The 14,579-nt window shown below is 40.2% G+C and overlaps 1 protein-coding gene and 1 long non-coding RNA gene across 2 annotated transcripts in view; one reads left to right on the forward strand and one right to left on the reverse strand.

The window, feature by feature from the left end:
* celf2 (cugbp, Elav-like family member 2) overlaps positions 1-14,579 on the forward strand; it is a 148,972-nt gene that overhangs the window by 78,282 nt on the left and 56,111 nt on the right. The window lies entirely within an intron of this gene.
* Positions 1,483-3,588, reverse strand: LOC112487316 (uncharacterized). The gene is made up of 2 exons (XR_003050297.1): positions 2,251-3,588; positions 1,483-2,216 (listed from the first exon to the last, which is right to left on the reverse strand). It is a non-coding gene; the product is annotated as an uncharacterized LOC112487316 (long non-coding RNA).

The raw sequence follows: 14,579 nt of genomic DNA on the forward strand, positions 1-14,579 counted from the left end.
TATGTATATATGTATATATATGTATGTATGTATATCTATATATGTATATGTATACGTATATATATGTACATATACACATATATGTATATAAATATATATATAGAGAGAGAGAGTATATTAACATTATTTAATTGTAGCATCTGTTTTCATTTGGTTTATTTTCTTTGTAATGGAGATGTACAAGTTCTAGGACTCTATTTTTGGTACTAGTCCTTTTGGTCAAAAAGTAATAAGTTCCTTGGGGAACAATACGAGTCGATGGTAGTGTCCAATGAAAAGGTTTCTGGTACTGTCTCGAGTCCCTGATACTTGTTCTTGCCAAAGCAATGGTAATAATTTACAAGGTACCAGGTACCAGGTACCAGGTACCAGGTACTCTACTGGGACTTTGTAAATGGTAAAAAAAAATGTGTTGTGTGGGGGTTGATGCCGGATTGAGTCCATTAGTTCCTTGTCTTTGTTGCTGGTATCATCGTCTAAAAGACGTTTTAAAAGTGATGTGTGGGGGTTGATGCCGGATTGAGTCTGAAAACTGTGTAGTACCTCTTTCTTACCCTGCGCTCTAACCCTTGAGTGATTTTCCTATGTATAAATACGTAGATTGTATAGATATACAGTATATTTCAGAATCCTAGATTTTTTTTTCAAGTACTTTAAGTCAAAATCACCTGATATTTCCTTTCCTCTTCCACTCGACGACATCATGTCGGAAAGGTACCAATCAAAATCAGGCTCACGTTTCGCAGACACAGCGTGGGTCACATCGTGGGTGTGAGACCGAGATGAGGAGGAGGAGGAGGTTAAGAAGAGATGGTTAATCAGACGAGAGCTGCTTCTCTGTGTGTGTGTGTGTGTGTGTGTGTGTGTGTCGGCACCAGCATCAGTGGGTTGAATGCAGGTCTGACCTCCTGTTGTGAAGGTAATGACCGGACCTGGATCATCAGCCTTTGCTGAATTCTAATCCAGGAGCTGATGATGACTCTGGTTTATGCAGATGACGCAGGTTCCACACACACACACACACACACACACACCACAGTGTGTGTATATCTGGTATATCTTGGGTAGAAAAAAAAATACCGTTTTATATCGGGATATTTTGTGATATTCGTGGGAATATTTTGCAGGTTCAACTGATAGAAGAAATAATAGATTTGATGAAATAACGTGGAGTTTTGACATACAGTATATTTGTTATAGTTAAGGTTAGGCTAAAGGGTATTCGTAAAATGCTAACAGTGTCTCTGCGTGGATTGATGCATATCACCCAGAATAATAAACGCCCTTTTTCTTTGAGCACCTTAAAGAAAAAAAAACAGCCTCCACAGTTTTATTTTTCTTTATAAATATTCATGTAATCACAGCTTCGGCAGCAGATGATTTCATTACTGGGAAGCTTTTTTTTCTTTTTAAATTAAAGGAGAACTTTTTTTTTTTCCTGCACTGCGGGGAGTTCATGACACTCTGTAGAGTTTTTTTTTAAATTTGGGCTTCTTTTCTCAATACCACCAAAAATGGACAGGTATCTTTTTAAAAAACGTAAGGTTAATCTGAAAGTTGTAAGATGTTCAAGGCCCAGCCTCTGGCTTTTCATGGCCAAACAAATGATTTTGATCATCTTCTTCTCATGACTACATTTTTTTTCTAGTTAGAACATTTAGTTTGATTCATTTCCTTTACCCTGATTTTATTACATTTTTATTCATTTCAGTCTGGACAAAGGACGTGACTGAGTGCAGTTTATGGGAAACATTTTTATCATAACTCGGCTATTGGTTAAAAAAACTTCAAGAACTTCAACTTATATAGTAGATCATGGGAAAGAAACAGAAAAACTTCAGAAGTTAGGAGTCGGTGTTTTTCGGATGTGCGTTGTATGTCTATCAAATAACAAACGTCACTCAGGCCACTTTGTTTCTGTCTTCGATTAATGAGCTAGCTGTACTCTGGTGAGTATGAGTCCTCTGTTATATTTTTCAGTCCTCTGTCCTCAACCTATTTTGTATCAACGACCGGTATGCCACTACCAGGCAGTAGTGGCGGTGAATTTTCAAAATAAAACATATGTTAGACTTCATTTTGTTAGCAGTGGAATCTGAAAGACGTATTATTTTGAAAAACTTCTGGATTGTCTTCAAGTGAAGAAAGTAAATGAAAACTTTTTTTAAAATTATTTATTTTTTTGTTGTTGTTGTTGTGGCCCGAGACCATATGACCTATGGACCAGTACCGGGCCCAAGACCATATGACCTATGGACCAGTACCGGGCCAGGGACCAGGGGTTGAGAACCCCTGCTCTACACTTCATAAACGATGCCAATGCAGCCATCAATCTGTGGATGTTGTTTTCGTCCTGACCTCTTGCTGTTTTTCGGGCCCTAACGTTGACTTCTTGAGTGCGTGGTTCAGAAACTAAAAGCCGCGCTTTAGCTCTTATATCACCAGCGGGTGATATAACAGTGTGAAGTACGTACATTATGACAGCGAAATGTGAGTGACACATAAAGTAGTTCAAGAACAAGTTGGCCGGACTTAAAGAGAAGGGAAAATGTCAATCCATCCAACCTCCTACCTCTTACTCTTCGTCACAATCGAGGGCTTTTCTGAGAGACGCAATTAAAAGCCAGTAGAACACGGTCGCCCTTAGAAGATGATTACCCAGCGTTTAGCAGCAGCGAAGGTCACAGAGGATGAGCAGAAGACGGAGGACAGGGTTAGCAGCAGCAGCAGCATCAGGAGAGGAGGCTGCGTTATTATCCGACACTCCTGCCTGCTCTGATCTGTTCCCACTTGACATTAGCAGCAGGAAAATGACATGCTTTTAACAGCGGCGGCAGCAGCGGCAGCAGCGGCGGCAGCAGCCGTGCTGGCTTATATGAGAGGGTAAGCACTGCCATTTAGAGGAGAGAGCTGACAGGAGGTGGAACCTGCAGGGAGAGACGGAAGGTAAAGTAAAAGGGGGAGGAAAGAGAAAAACATAGGATGAGAAGATGAATTAAGGTGTTCAGCGACGCAGCAAACTCTCACGGCTTTTGTTGGGGTTCGGTTCCCGACGGCGACATAATTCAAATTTTTTCACCCTAGTAAAGAACATATAATTACATTTTACATATCGCGAAATATGTACGAAATCGGAACCTGTTGCCCAGGAAACTTTTACATGGAGTTAGTCACAGCCCACAGCAATGAAGACCTCCACAATTTGGTCTGACAAAACCGGGCTTGGGAGCCATAAACAACGGGCAAAAAATATAAACGTTTATGTAGGGGTTGTGGCGTCGTAACAGCGAGACGCCGTAGGTTGAGGACGTCATAAACCGAGGACCCGCCGTATTGTGAAATTATTTAACCACTTTCTTTTAACTCATTTTTTTTTGGTGTGTTAATGCCAGAAGGTTGAACCTAAAAAATTAGAAAAAAGAAAAAAACGTATTTAAAAACAGCCCAGAGTTTTTGAGGTATAACTGTGTGCTCTTTGGTTGTCCTGAATGTGTTGTCTCAGTTTCCCTCCATTTTAGATCTGTCCGCTCTGGTCCTGGTCTCGGTTCCTGTACGACGTGTGCGATGTTGTTCTTGTCCAGTTTTTTGGGGGGGGGGGGATACTTTGTTCTAAATGTTTCTACTTTTGGTCCCGGCAATGTGGTCTTTAACCTGAATTTACGGAATTTACCTTTTAAATCTTGGGTCCAAGTTTCTCGAGGCGTAGCTATCCCTAGGTAAAGTTCACCCTCAGGACTTCTCGACTCAAAGATCAGTCCCTTATCTTTAAACCTAACCCTCTTGAGCGTCTTTTTTTTTCCACCCTGAAATCAAAGAAACAAACCTTCCTCATCGATCTGTGGACCTTAATTAATCCTCAATCTCACCTCTCTGTTCCCTGATGGTGGCGCCACTTCAACAAAGGTTCTCAAGATTCTTTTTGTTTTTTTTCCCCCTGCACATCCAACCCCCTCCTCTCCCTCTCCCTCTTCCTCCTCCTCCTCTGTGGTCCACCACTCTCCTCACTGGTCTTCAGGTTTGTTTTGTTTGCTCATTAAAGTTGTCACACTCTGTTTGGATCAAGGGCGACTCAGCGGAGACAAATTACCAGCTGAAATTTCAGCTCTGACACGATTTTAATGGGATGTGATGTGTCAGACGGGAGGCGAAGGAGCTAAAGGGTGGTCAACAGGAAGTTTGCGTTTCGGAAAAAAAAAATATATATATATACAGTATACATGTAATTTTGCGAAGACAATAAATTATTCGTTTTCTCTTTATTTAAAAAAAATGCTATCAAGAATAAGAGTTTTCAGCTGGTTGAGTTGATCCTGACTCTCCCCCCAAAAAGACTGCGGTTTTCTTGTTGAGTTTTAACATTTTGCCCAACGTTCGCAGCCCTACTTTACTTGTGGAACAACCTCCAGCTAATTTGTCTTGAGCAGTTGGTTTAGCTAAGACATTAGCTTATATTTAGCCTGTTTTAGCTTTGCTAATTTTCAGACAGTTAAGCCATATTTCACCAAATCTGCTGCCCGATATTTACCTGTGCTGACGTCACCGCAGGTGTCCAACTCATTTATTGATAAATGTTTCTTGATTATTATTCATTCGAGTTACAGTTTATTTTACATTTATTATAATATAATATTATTAATGCTTTTTAATTGGTGGCACTTTGGCCCAGAGGCAATGTCTCTGTCATTGGTGTGGAACCCCAGGGTTCACCTCCTGGGCAAGTTCGAATCCCGGTTAGGGCGGTTGGTACCTTCCAGTGGACTTACCACCTGCAGGAAGGTTCAGGGGGGTTGGTACGGTGTAGTGTGATTTGGGTGGTGACTGCTGCCCCCTGCGACCCGGTAACGGATAAGAGGATGAAAATGGATGGATGGATGGATGGATGGATGGTTTTTTAATTGTGGGACACAAAAAAAAATTACTTTGTGGGCTACATTTGGCCCTGGAGCCTTGAGTTTGATACATCTTATTCGATTACATTAGCCAGGCCAATGAAACCATGAAGTACGAGTAAAGTTGTAAAAAAACTTTACCAGGAAAGTTAGGTGTCGCTGAGCGAGTGTTTAGGAATTAGGGTTAAACACTGATGACTGAATGTTGTGGAAAACTGACAAACTAACCCGCTGTAGGTCAGGCTAGGCTAGGGTCATTTCTGTGAGTGCACTGACTGATGTGCGCAGCTCTAATATTAGCCGTTGCACAGGTTGTTAGGAGTTGGGTGTTGCTTGACAATCATGTGGGTTTTTGGCTGTTTGTGGGCAGAGATGATTGACAGGTCGTGCTGTGAAAGTGTTTCTTCCACCAGAAAGATTTTTTTTCAAAGCTTTCTGCAGCTTTCACAACACACCCTGTGTCCGGCTGCACAGATGTTCTGCTGATGGACGTGTTTTCACTCACTCCCGTTTGTGTTTAAACGCACTCCGATGTCGAAACCATTAGGAAACCATTACCAAGTGTAAGCCGTCGGTGCACAAACACAACAAACCAACGTGCACAGGAATATTTCCAAACTTACGGTCCGTGCCTTTGGGGTGCTCGATTTAATTTAATTTTTTTTTTTCCCCCCCACATTTTTGAAAGTTCGCTTTCATGACCTCACTTTCTTGTCATGTGCTCCACATTTTTCGGGCTTCGGGCTTTTGTAAAGTGCACATGCATCCCGGCTGGCTTGCAGGAGCAGAGACACACAGAGACATAAATGCTTATACAGCGGCTCTCAGCCAAATCAAATCTCAGCCGGTGAAGTGAAGGAAAGTGAAGGATTTGGATGCAGCTGCTGTTGGCTCATCTCCGCACACACACAACCACGGCGCACGCACCCTCGTTAAATACTCTCCAATTCCCACGTGCACGGGGTTGTGTGGTTATGATGCAGTTAAAATTGGTCTCATGTGCATGAGTTTTCAACACATGGCTGTTAGACTGTGCTTATTTCTGAATCTTCATCTGTGAAGGATTAGGGCCTGAGCTTCAATCTCAGATTAGTCGTCTGAAGGCAGAACACTCCAATTATACCTTTTTTTTTTGTGATTTTTTTTTTTTCAGTTTTTTTCACTCTGCAACTAAGGTTGGAAAAACATACTTATATATATATATATATATATATTTGAATTTTTTTTCTTTTAATGTCATTACAGTAACATTTTTGGCACAGTCCATTGGTACAAAAAATAATAATGATGCGTTAAAAATGTTAAAGCACAAAAAGGCTCTTAAAGGTCAAGAGAAAAGAATCCTTCAGTTTTATGTAGTCTGTAAAAATGTTAGAAAGCATTACAGTAAGTGTGGAGCACACTTAGCAAAACGTTCGGTTTTAGGGGTGTGTATCTGGCAATACCATACATAACCACCGGGACAACGATACAATATATTGCGATACTATAGGTGCAATGATATATTGAGGTTGATTTTTTTATTAAACATAGGATAAACTGTCAGCATGCTGTTACACTTTAAACATCCGGTTACTAAAATTGGAACAGAGGGATCGACATTTATAAGCGCTAGGAGAAAGAAATAATAATAGCAAAATAAAACGAACCAGCGCCAAGAATATTTGGATGTTAATTGTCAAATAAAAAATCGATAACCTGCTGTAGCGGATCGTGAAAGCAAATATTGCGATATTTTAGTCTATTGATACACCAATATTTTGGATTTAGTTTATACATTAAGTCTTTGTCCAATGGCCTTAGCCTTGACACAAATGTAAGCACGTCTCTCATTGGTCCTTTGATTTGTGTTTTCCCAGGTTATTTTAACGATGCTGAAGTGAACAGATAGGCCGACACCGAACGATTTACACAGTCCCAAACTACAAACTGAGAGTCGTTCGTAAATCTTAGGGGTTTGATATTGTCACGAGCACAAGAAAGGGCGAACAAAAACAAGAAATACCAGCGACGAAACGGCGAAGGTCTAGTTAATTAGTAACCCAGTTGTAGTCTTGCTGCAAGATTCACAGTCTTCGTAGACTCTCAGTCTGAGACCGGGCTGTGACTAAGAATTTCTCAACATTTGTCTTTAGGTGTGAGCTTAGAGTCTTTTCCAAATCTTCTGATGTATGGGCAGCATTTGCGGCGAGGCAGAGCCTCACCCGTCATCAGAATCTGAAGATGACAACATAAATAATGTTGACAACCAGGATTTTGTAAAAGGTTTTTGGAGTATGTTTTGTTTGGATTAAGTGGGCTGTAAACATTCTCCATTTTTCACCCAGAACTCATCATTATTGCAGTGTTTCTTTCTCAGCTCAGTGGAGCATGGATTTTACCCTGTACAGATTTACATCTTACAGGGTTAGCTTGTCAGTCTGCTGTACTTGGAGAGATTTCTCTTCAGTCCTGTGTGGCGGCCTCTTCTAAATGAATTACGAAAGGCTGCCGTTCAGTAATACTGAAAAAGAACCTTTTGATTAGAATTTGGATACATTGAAACAGACAAATGAAACGGAGACATTTGGAGAAAATACAAAATAATAGTAATAATAATGAGACGTACTTGGCCAACAACCAGGTTGGGTTAAGAGAAATATTTCAGTCTTTTCAAAGTTTCAAAATCGGTAAAAGATCCGATTACAATTTCAACACATATGTAAAATGACACTGTATATCCGACGATAACACATACTGTCATGTAAAATGACACTGTATATCCGACGATTCCGCTGTCCGCCCGGTAACTGTTCTGATACGCTGATAGCTTTAAATACCACCTCAACTCCCAGCATGTGTTAGCATAGTTAACACTGTGTTGGACGACGGCTTCGACTTTTGAAAGAAACTCTAGATGTGTTCAACAAGCAAAGATTCTCGTTAAACTGTCTGAAGCTACATTTTCGTCGTCTTCCTGTGGAGGCTATGACTACAACCTGGCCGGCGCAGAGCCGTCAGTGCGTCTGCGAGGCTAGTTAACACTGTGTTGGACGACGGCTTCGAGTTTTGAAAGAAACTCTAGATGTGTTCAACAAGCAAAGATTCTCGTTAAACTGTCTGAAGCTACATTTTCGTCGTCTTCGTGTTGTTATTGTGCTGATGCTTCATTTTAAGGTTGTTCTTATTGCTAAAAATGCTAATCGGCGTTAAATCGTTCAAATTCACCAAGTGTCTGAAGCTACATTTTCGTCGTCTTCGTGTTATTACTTGATACTGAATCGATATCGAAGCATTATTATTGTGCTGATGGTTGTTCTTATTGCTAAAAATGCTAATAGCTAAAAGTATCATCTGGTGCTGGTAATGAATTGTATTTGTAGTTCTACTTGATACTGAATCGATATCGAAGCATTTGGATCAATATTGAATCGAATCGAAATCGAATCAAATTCGTGTGGTTCTTAACATAATACTCAGTCCTAGAACGACTCGACGCAACCACTGCATTGGTCTGGAAAACCACTTGATACTGAATCGATATCGAATCAAATTCGTGTGATACAATACTCAGTCCTAGAACGACTCAACGCAACCACTGCATTGGTCTGGAAAACAAAAAAACGCGATCAATGTTTTTAAGCTATATGTTGACCTTAAATCAACTTGGTGGCAATATATTCCGATGGATGCTATCGCTGGTCCGTGATGCTGCGTCTGATAGAAAAATCCACAGGAAATGTAGATGATATAAACAGGTGTGTGTGATTGTGTGGAAGGATGTGATTAGACGTGACTGATGAGAGTCTCCTGAGACACGGAGGAAGGAGAGAGAAAAAAAAAACAAACGCAGGGCGGCCGCAAAGAATGAAGGATCGTAGGGGACGAATAGACACAGGAAGCTAACGCAGCCTCGGGTGGCATCTGTGTACGAGTGTGTGTGGAAGAATGTGTGTGCGCTCACGCCGCAGATGAGCGATGGCCTCTGACGTGCACGGCTCTGTCTCGTCTTGTCCTCCATCTGTTTTATCATTACACACTATCAATCGTTCCTCCTTTCTTGCTCCTCGTCTTTACCGACATATTCCGTCTTTTTCTTCTTCTTTCACATCCTCTGTCCTCCTTCTGGTACTCCTGGTACCGCACAGTCCCCGGGATTTTTAGTTCAAGCCTTTTTTTTAAAAAAATATGACTTAGCTTAAAGAACAGATTGCTGTGTCAGCATCTGAATAAAATCGGATGAAAAAAACAATTTTTTTTTCTTAGTTTTTACAACACGAATAGTAAGATCTTGTGGCAGTTTCACTCAGATTTGCATAATTATAACAATTATAATTTAAGACTTTTAGATTTTCTTGTATTTGTATTTATTTGTTTTTTGCTTTTTTGTTTTTATTCTGGCTCTCGTTTGCTTCCGTTTTTAACAGTCTCTCTCCAAATTAGCTGTTGAGATTGGTTTTCTATTCCAAATCTGTCTGTCTACTATTAATTTTAATCCTCATTAACATATCACGACATACACAGCTTACTTAAAAAATACATTTTAATTCTTTAAAAAAATCAAGACAGGTCTGAGTTTAGTTGTGTTTTCACTTTTTCACTGGAGAATCAACTGTTGGGTCTGAGGTTCTGATCATATTCCGAAATGACATTCCCTTTAAAAAGGCAGTGGGTTTGAACACACCAGACCTAAAACCTCAAGTCCCCACTCAGTGTAACAGATGTCTGGAAGGTTGTTTGGGCTCCTTCTCTCTCTCCACATTTCAGTTTGATGCTGCTGTTTTTCTCAGGGCCTTCGGGTCTCTGCTGGAATCCGTCACGACTTCTCTAAATCCACTTTCGCTGCAGACGCGCTCCAAAAAGGGAACAAAAGCACCGACGTATCCCTGCAGGTTTTGAACGCAGCGTGAGTCATCGGTTCTTGTGTCTTTAGGTTGAAAGAGGTTTAAAAGGAGCAGCCGACAAAGGCTGGGTCCGTGCGAGGTCCACCGTGGGGTTAATGAATGTGGGAACAGTCTCTGTCTGGACGTTTTGGTTTTTTTTTTTAGTACCATACCTGATGTTGGGATGAATTTCAGCTCTGAGGTCTTTTGTGTGTTTGTTCACAGAGACAGCGCCCCCTGCTGCCAACATATTGATGCTACAGTTCCATCCTGGTTTGTTAAGAGTAATAGTCATGGATTTAAAGAGAGAGGATTGTTTCCAGTGTGAACCTAAAAACCTGTTTAAATGTATCCCCATTATGTCACAGTTCCTACAGTTCCATCCTGGTTTGTTAAGAGTAATAGTCATGGATTTAAAGAGAGAGGATTGTTTCCAGTGTGAACCTAAAAACCTGTTTAAATGTCTCCCCATTATGTCATCTCATGATGATTCCTATTGAGAATGCAGAGGCGGCGCTGCAGTTAATTACACTAAACACCATCACTGCTGGCAGCTCCGTTTCACTGTGTGTGTGTGAGGTTGACTTTGTCGGAGTGATGTTAAAATGGAACAAGTCCAGATTAGAAATGATTGGCCAATGAATAGATGTTTGACTAAAGATGCAGAGAAAAGAATTGTGTCATGACGAGGAACAGGACGAGGTATCGTCCGGCTACGTCACGATACGATCATGATCAATATTACGACACAGCGATATTACCACAATCGAGACGATAAATTGCACGATGCGTGACGATATCGATTGCAATTATTATTAAATGACTAGACTCAAGAGACACTACCGCACATGTAGCTCGTTCATGCTAGGCGACATCACGTGGAGAAATTGGAGCAGGTTTTTGCGAGAGAATCGGTTCAGACCACCTGTATGATTATTCTTTCGATATCGACTTGTGGCGCTGGTATATCGATAATGTACTGGAAGATGAAATATCGCGATATATATATATATATATATATATATATCGCGATATTTCATCTTGTATATATATATATATATATTTTATATGTATATATATATATATATATATATATATATGTGTGTATATATATATATATATACATATATGTATATATATATATATATACACACATATATATATATATATATATATATATACGTATATATATATATATATATATATATATATATACGTATATATATATATATATATATATCGTAGTATTGAGATTTTGGCACACCCCTACCAAAGGACAAGTTCGCGCTAACACAGATCGTTAAACCTCAGGGTGGTTTATGGCAGGATAAACTGTTGACTGTTTTAGTGAGCAGTTACGTTTTCACGTTCAGGTTAATCTGAAGTGAAGTAAGAACCTCGAGACGTTACGAGAATGAAATATTAAGAAGTGTGTAGGTCGTCTCAGGAGGACGAGCTGGAAATATTATACAACAATTATTGTAAATGAATGTAATAATTGCCATCGAGTGCAACAGTGGGAGAACATCAGTGCTGGAATTAGTGGTAAATCATGTGAAATCGTGTCAGACTCTGGAGATGGTGATGATGATGATGATGATGATGATGATGATGGAGTCTCCTCTGTTCTGCTGCTGCGGCTGCTGTGATGATTCATGTCTTCTCTAATTGTTCTGACATACTCCGTGTTGAACACTCGCACACATGTCACCCCCCTATTGGCTGAGCAGCAGGTGAATCTGCCAGGGTGGTTTTTTTTTTTATTCAGTCCTGTGAGTAATTTTGATTAAACAGAAGAAAAACGGTGGCGAAAGTGGCAGACCTTGACTCCTCTAACAGCCTGGATGTTCATTGGTCATTTATTAGTTGATAATTAGAGTAGGATCCTGCTAATTAACACTCCAACTCGCACATAACCGTACACAGACGTAAACACACACACACACACACACACACAGCCGTCTCCACTTCCTTCACGTCTGAGTTGAGCTTCAAGCCCCTCTGTTCGATTCACTCCACTGAAGTAATGAGTTTGGAAAGCAGACAAAAAATTTGAAGTGTGTATTTTGGAGGAGCCTGGGGATCATTTGAAGTTGCGGAGCAGAAAGTAGAAGTTCCAGCGCTGCTCGCTCACAATCTGTTGTGTGTAAGTGCGTGTAGAACACTACCCTACAAACAGCATCGTCTGTTGTCCTGTTTAACTGACAGCAGCATCGACTCCATGGTATCGAAGCATCGATTACTATCACAAAGTGTCGATACTAATTAGGGATACGATATCATTCACGTTACGCCTCTATCGCGATTTCTTTTGTTTTCTTTACCAAAGGGAGCTCTAGACAAATTATAATTAATTATTTCCTTAAATAACAGAATACAAAAAACTGCACATTTATTTACAGAAACACTGTTTGTGTCCGTAGAAGGAGTTCTTCCCACGTTCTTTTTGAACACCTGAATGTCACTTAGGCTACGTAGGGATGTGACGTCTTGGTAAAATAGCAGGTCACAACCAACATTTTTAGGCACATACTGCCCCCTACTGTACTGGAGTGTGTAGCTTTATGGTATGACCACTGACTTTTTTTTTCTTACGTGATTTTTTTTTTCTTACTTCACCCCTTGCCGAGGTAATAATTTTGTATCAATTTTGAACCGATTCAGAATGTATCCTTACATCTCTAATACTAAATAAAAAATGAAAAAAATGGCATGCATCACTTCCACATCGTTTAGGGCAGGGGTCACCGACCTTTTTGAAACTGAGAGCCACTTCAAGGACACTTAGTCATACGAAGAGCTACTCGTTTGATAGAGACTTTGTGAACAACAATAGAAGACACTCTTCTTACCATCGTCACTGACCCATTTGAATATTATTGCAGGTGGAACTGAATGAAAAAGCACAGTAAAACTGAACTGATGTATTCATGATGACGCGACAACTGATACGTAGCAATAATGGTTGCAATTAAACTATTTAGGTTATGAAATATATATATGTACTGTATATATAATATGTTATGAAAAATACATATTAAAGTTGTTAAAAGGCCAGTATTTTTCCATGTATTTTCTTGGGGGAAAAAAAAATTCACATGAAGTATCAATATCCTAATTTGTAGTTTGATTCTTTTGTTTTAATTGTTTTAGGTTTTGATTAAGTCTACGGCCACCATAGCCCATAGTATTTGATATAGATCATTGCTTTTCCAAGGTTAGCTTTAGCTACGTAAGTTTGTCTTGGCTGCATTTTCCTAAACACTTGTGTCTATTCTCCCGTTTCGAAGCGTTTCCGCTCATGCATGCTAACGTTAATGGCCACTGAGAGCCGACGGAGTGGCTCTGCTGTCTGTTATTACTGAGCAGCTCAGATCAATAGACTGTGAGGCTGCAGCATTAGCTTGTTAGCGCCCCTCCATTCAGAGCCACTGAGCCGTGGCTAACAACAACGCTAACATGTTTGCTCAGTTTAAAGATCGTACAAAGTGGGTGGTGCTCCACCTGTGTTCTTCCCCGCTCACACAGACGCGGCTGTAAACTGCACAGACAGAAGAAAAGGACAACTGTGGTCCAGTGGGCGTCCATTAAAGGCCTGATCCGCTCAATTTAGCAGAAATTGAGGGGGTGGTTATTTATCGGAGAAGGAAAATCACCATCGCTGAGGTTGTTGCTTTTACTGAGAGAACTCAAAGGGAATTACGTTCCCTGTCATGGCACCAAAATAAGACACTCACATTTTTTTTTTTTTTTTTTTTAGAGGATTTTATTTTCGGTGTTTGACATGAGTTATTTACAGTCAATCAAGGTCAGATATTAGCTAAGACTTTGGTGGGATTATCTGACATTTGTATGATAGAATGGAACGATAACTTTAGAAAAAGCAGCAAGTCGCACCTCCGTCTAAAAGAGGTCGTGTTAAACCTGCACATACATAAAAACAAAAATGCAGCAGGAGATTTTGGTCTTTGTTTATGACATGTAGTCCAGAGTTCACAATCCACTCATCACAAATCACCTCTTCATTTTACTGCTCGGCCAAAGGCAAATTTGAGTTTGAATTCAATTTTCAGAAAGTGCGTTCAAAAAGGTTTGTATTTTGTTGAAGAAAGCAGAAGAAAGCAACCGTCCCCCAGTTGTTGCCCCCGCCTCTGCAGTCTGCACTTTATCAGTGTATAGCAGCGTTGTGTTTCCTACTGTGAGACAGGAGCTTATTTTCCTCTTAAGGTTGTGTCCTGAGAAATAGGTCGACATGGGAATAATAATAGGAATCATTTTGCTGAGTGGACACTTCTGATTTTTACGCATTTATGTTGTACTGTCGTCGCAATTTTTACAATCTTACTATTTTACTATTTTTAATTAGTTACCCCGTTTGCGACGTCATCTCCAATAAATGTATTAAGAAGTCTTTTTCCAGCGCTCCGACGTGCGATGTTTGTCACCTTGAAACAAATTTCGTAGGAGAACTAGTTGACGAGTCAAAGAAAATGTCGTCATGCGCTGCTTTACGTGGATGACGGCTTTGTTTACATTCGCCATTTGTACGTCATACATTTGATTGTGCTACATTCACTTTTCACTTCCGGAACATAAATCAGACGACCTCGATTATAACGTTAGCGCTGTTTTATTTACTTAATATTCAAATAGAGAAAGGAAGGGAAAACTAAGCTGCGGTTCTGTCATTTCTCACTCAGTTTATTCTCATGGTACATAGAGACAGACAGACAACAACATTCCTCTGCATTTACCCCAGCCACCCATCCCTGTGTGTGCAGGTGTGTGTTTGTGTGTGTGTTTGTGCGAGGGGGGGGGGGGGGCAACA

The sequence above is a fragment of the Cynoglossus semilaevis genome, chromosome 8 (assembly GCF_000523025.1).
Source record: "Cynoglossus semilaevis isolate Cse_v1.0 chromosome 8, Cse_v1.0, whole genome shotgun sequence".
Lineage (NCBI taxonomy): Eukaryota > Metazoa > Chordata > Actinopteri > Pleuronectiformes > Cynoglossidae > Cynoglossus > Cynoglossus semilaevis.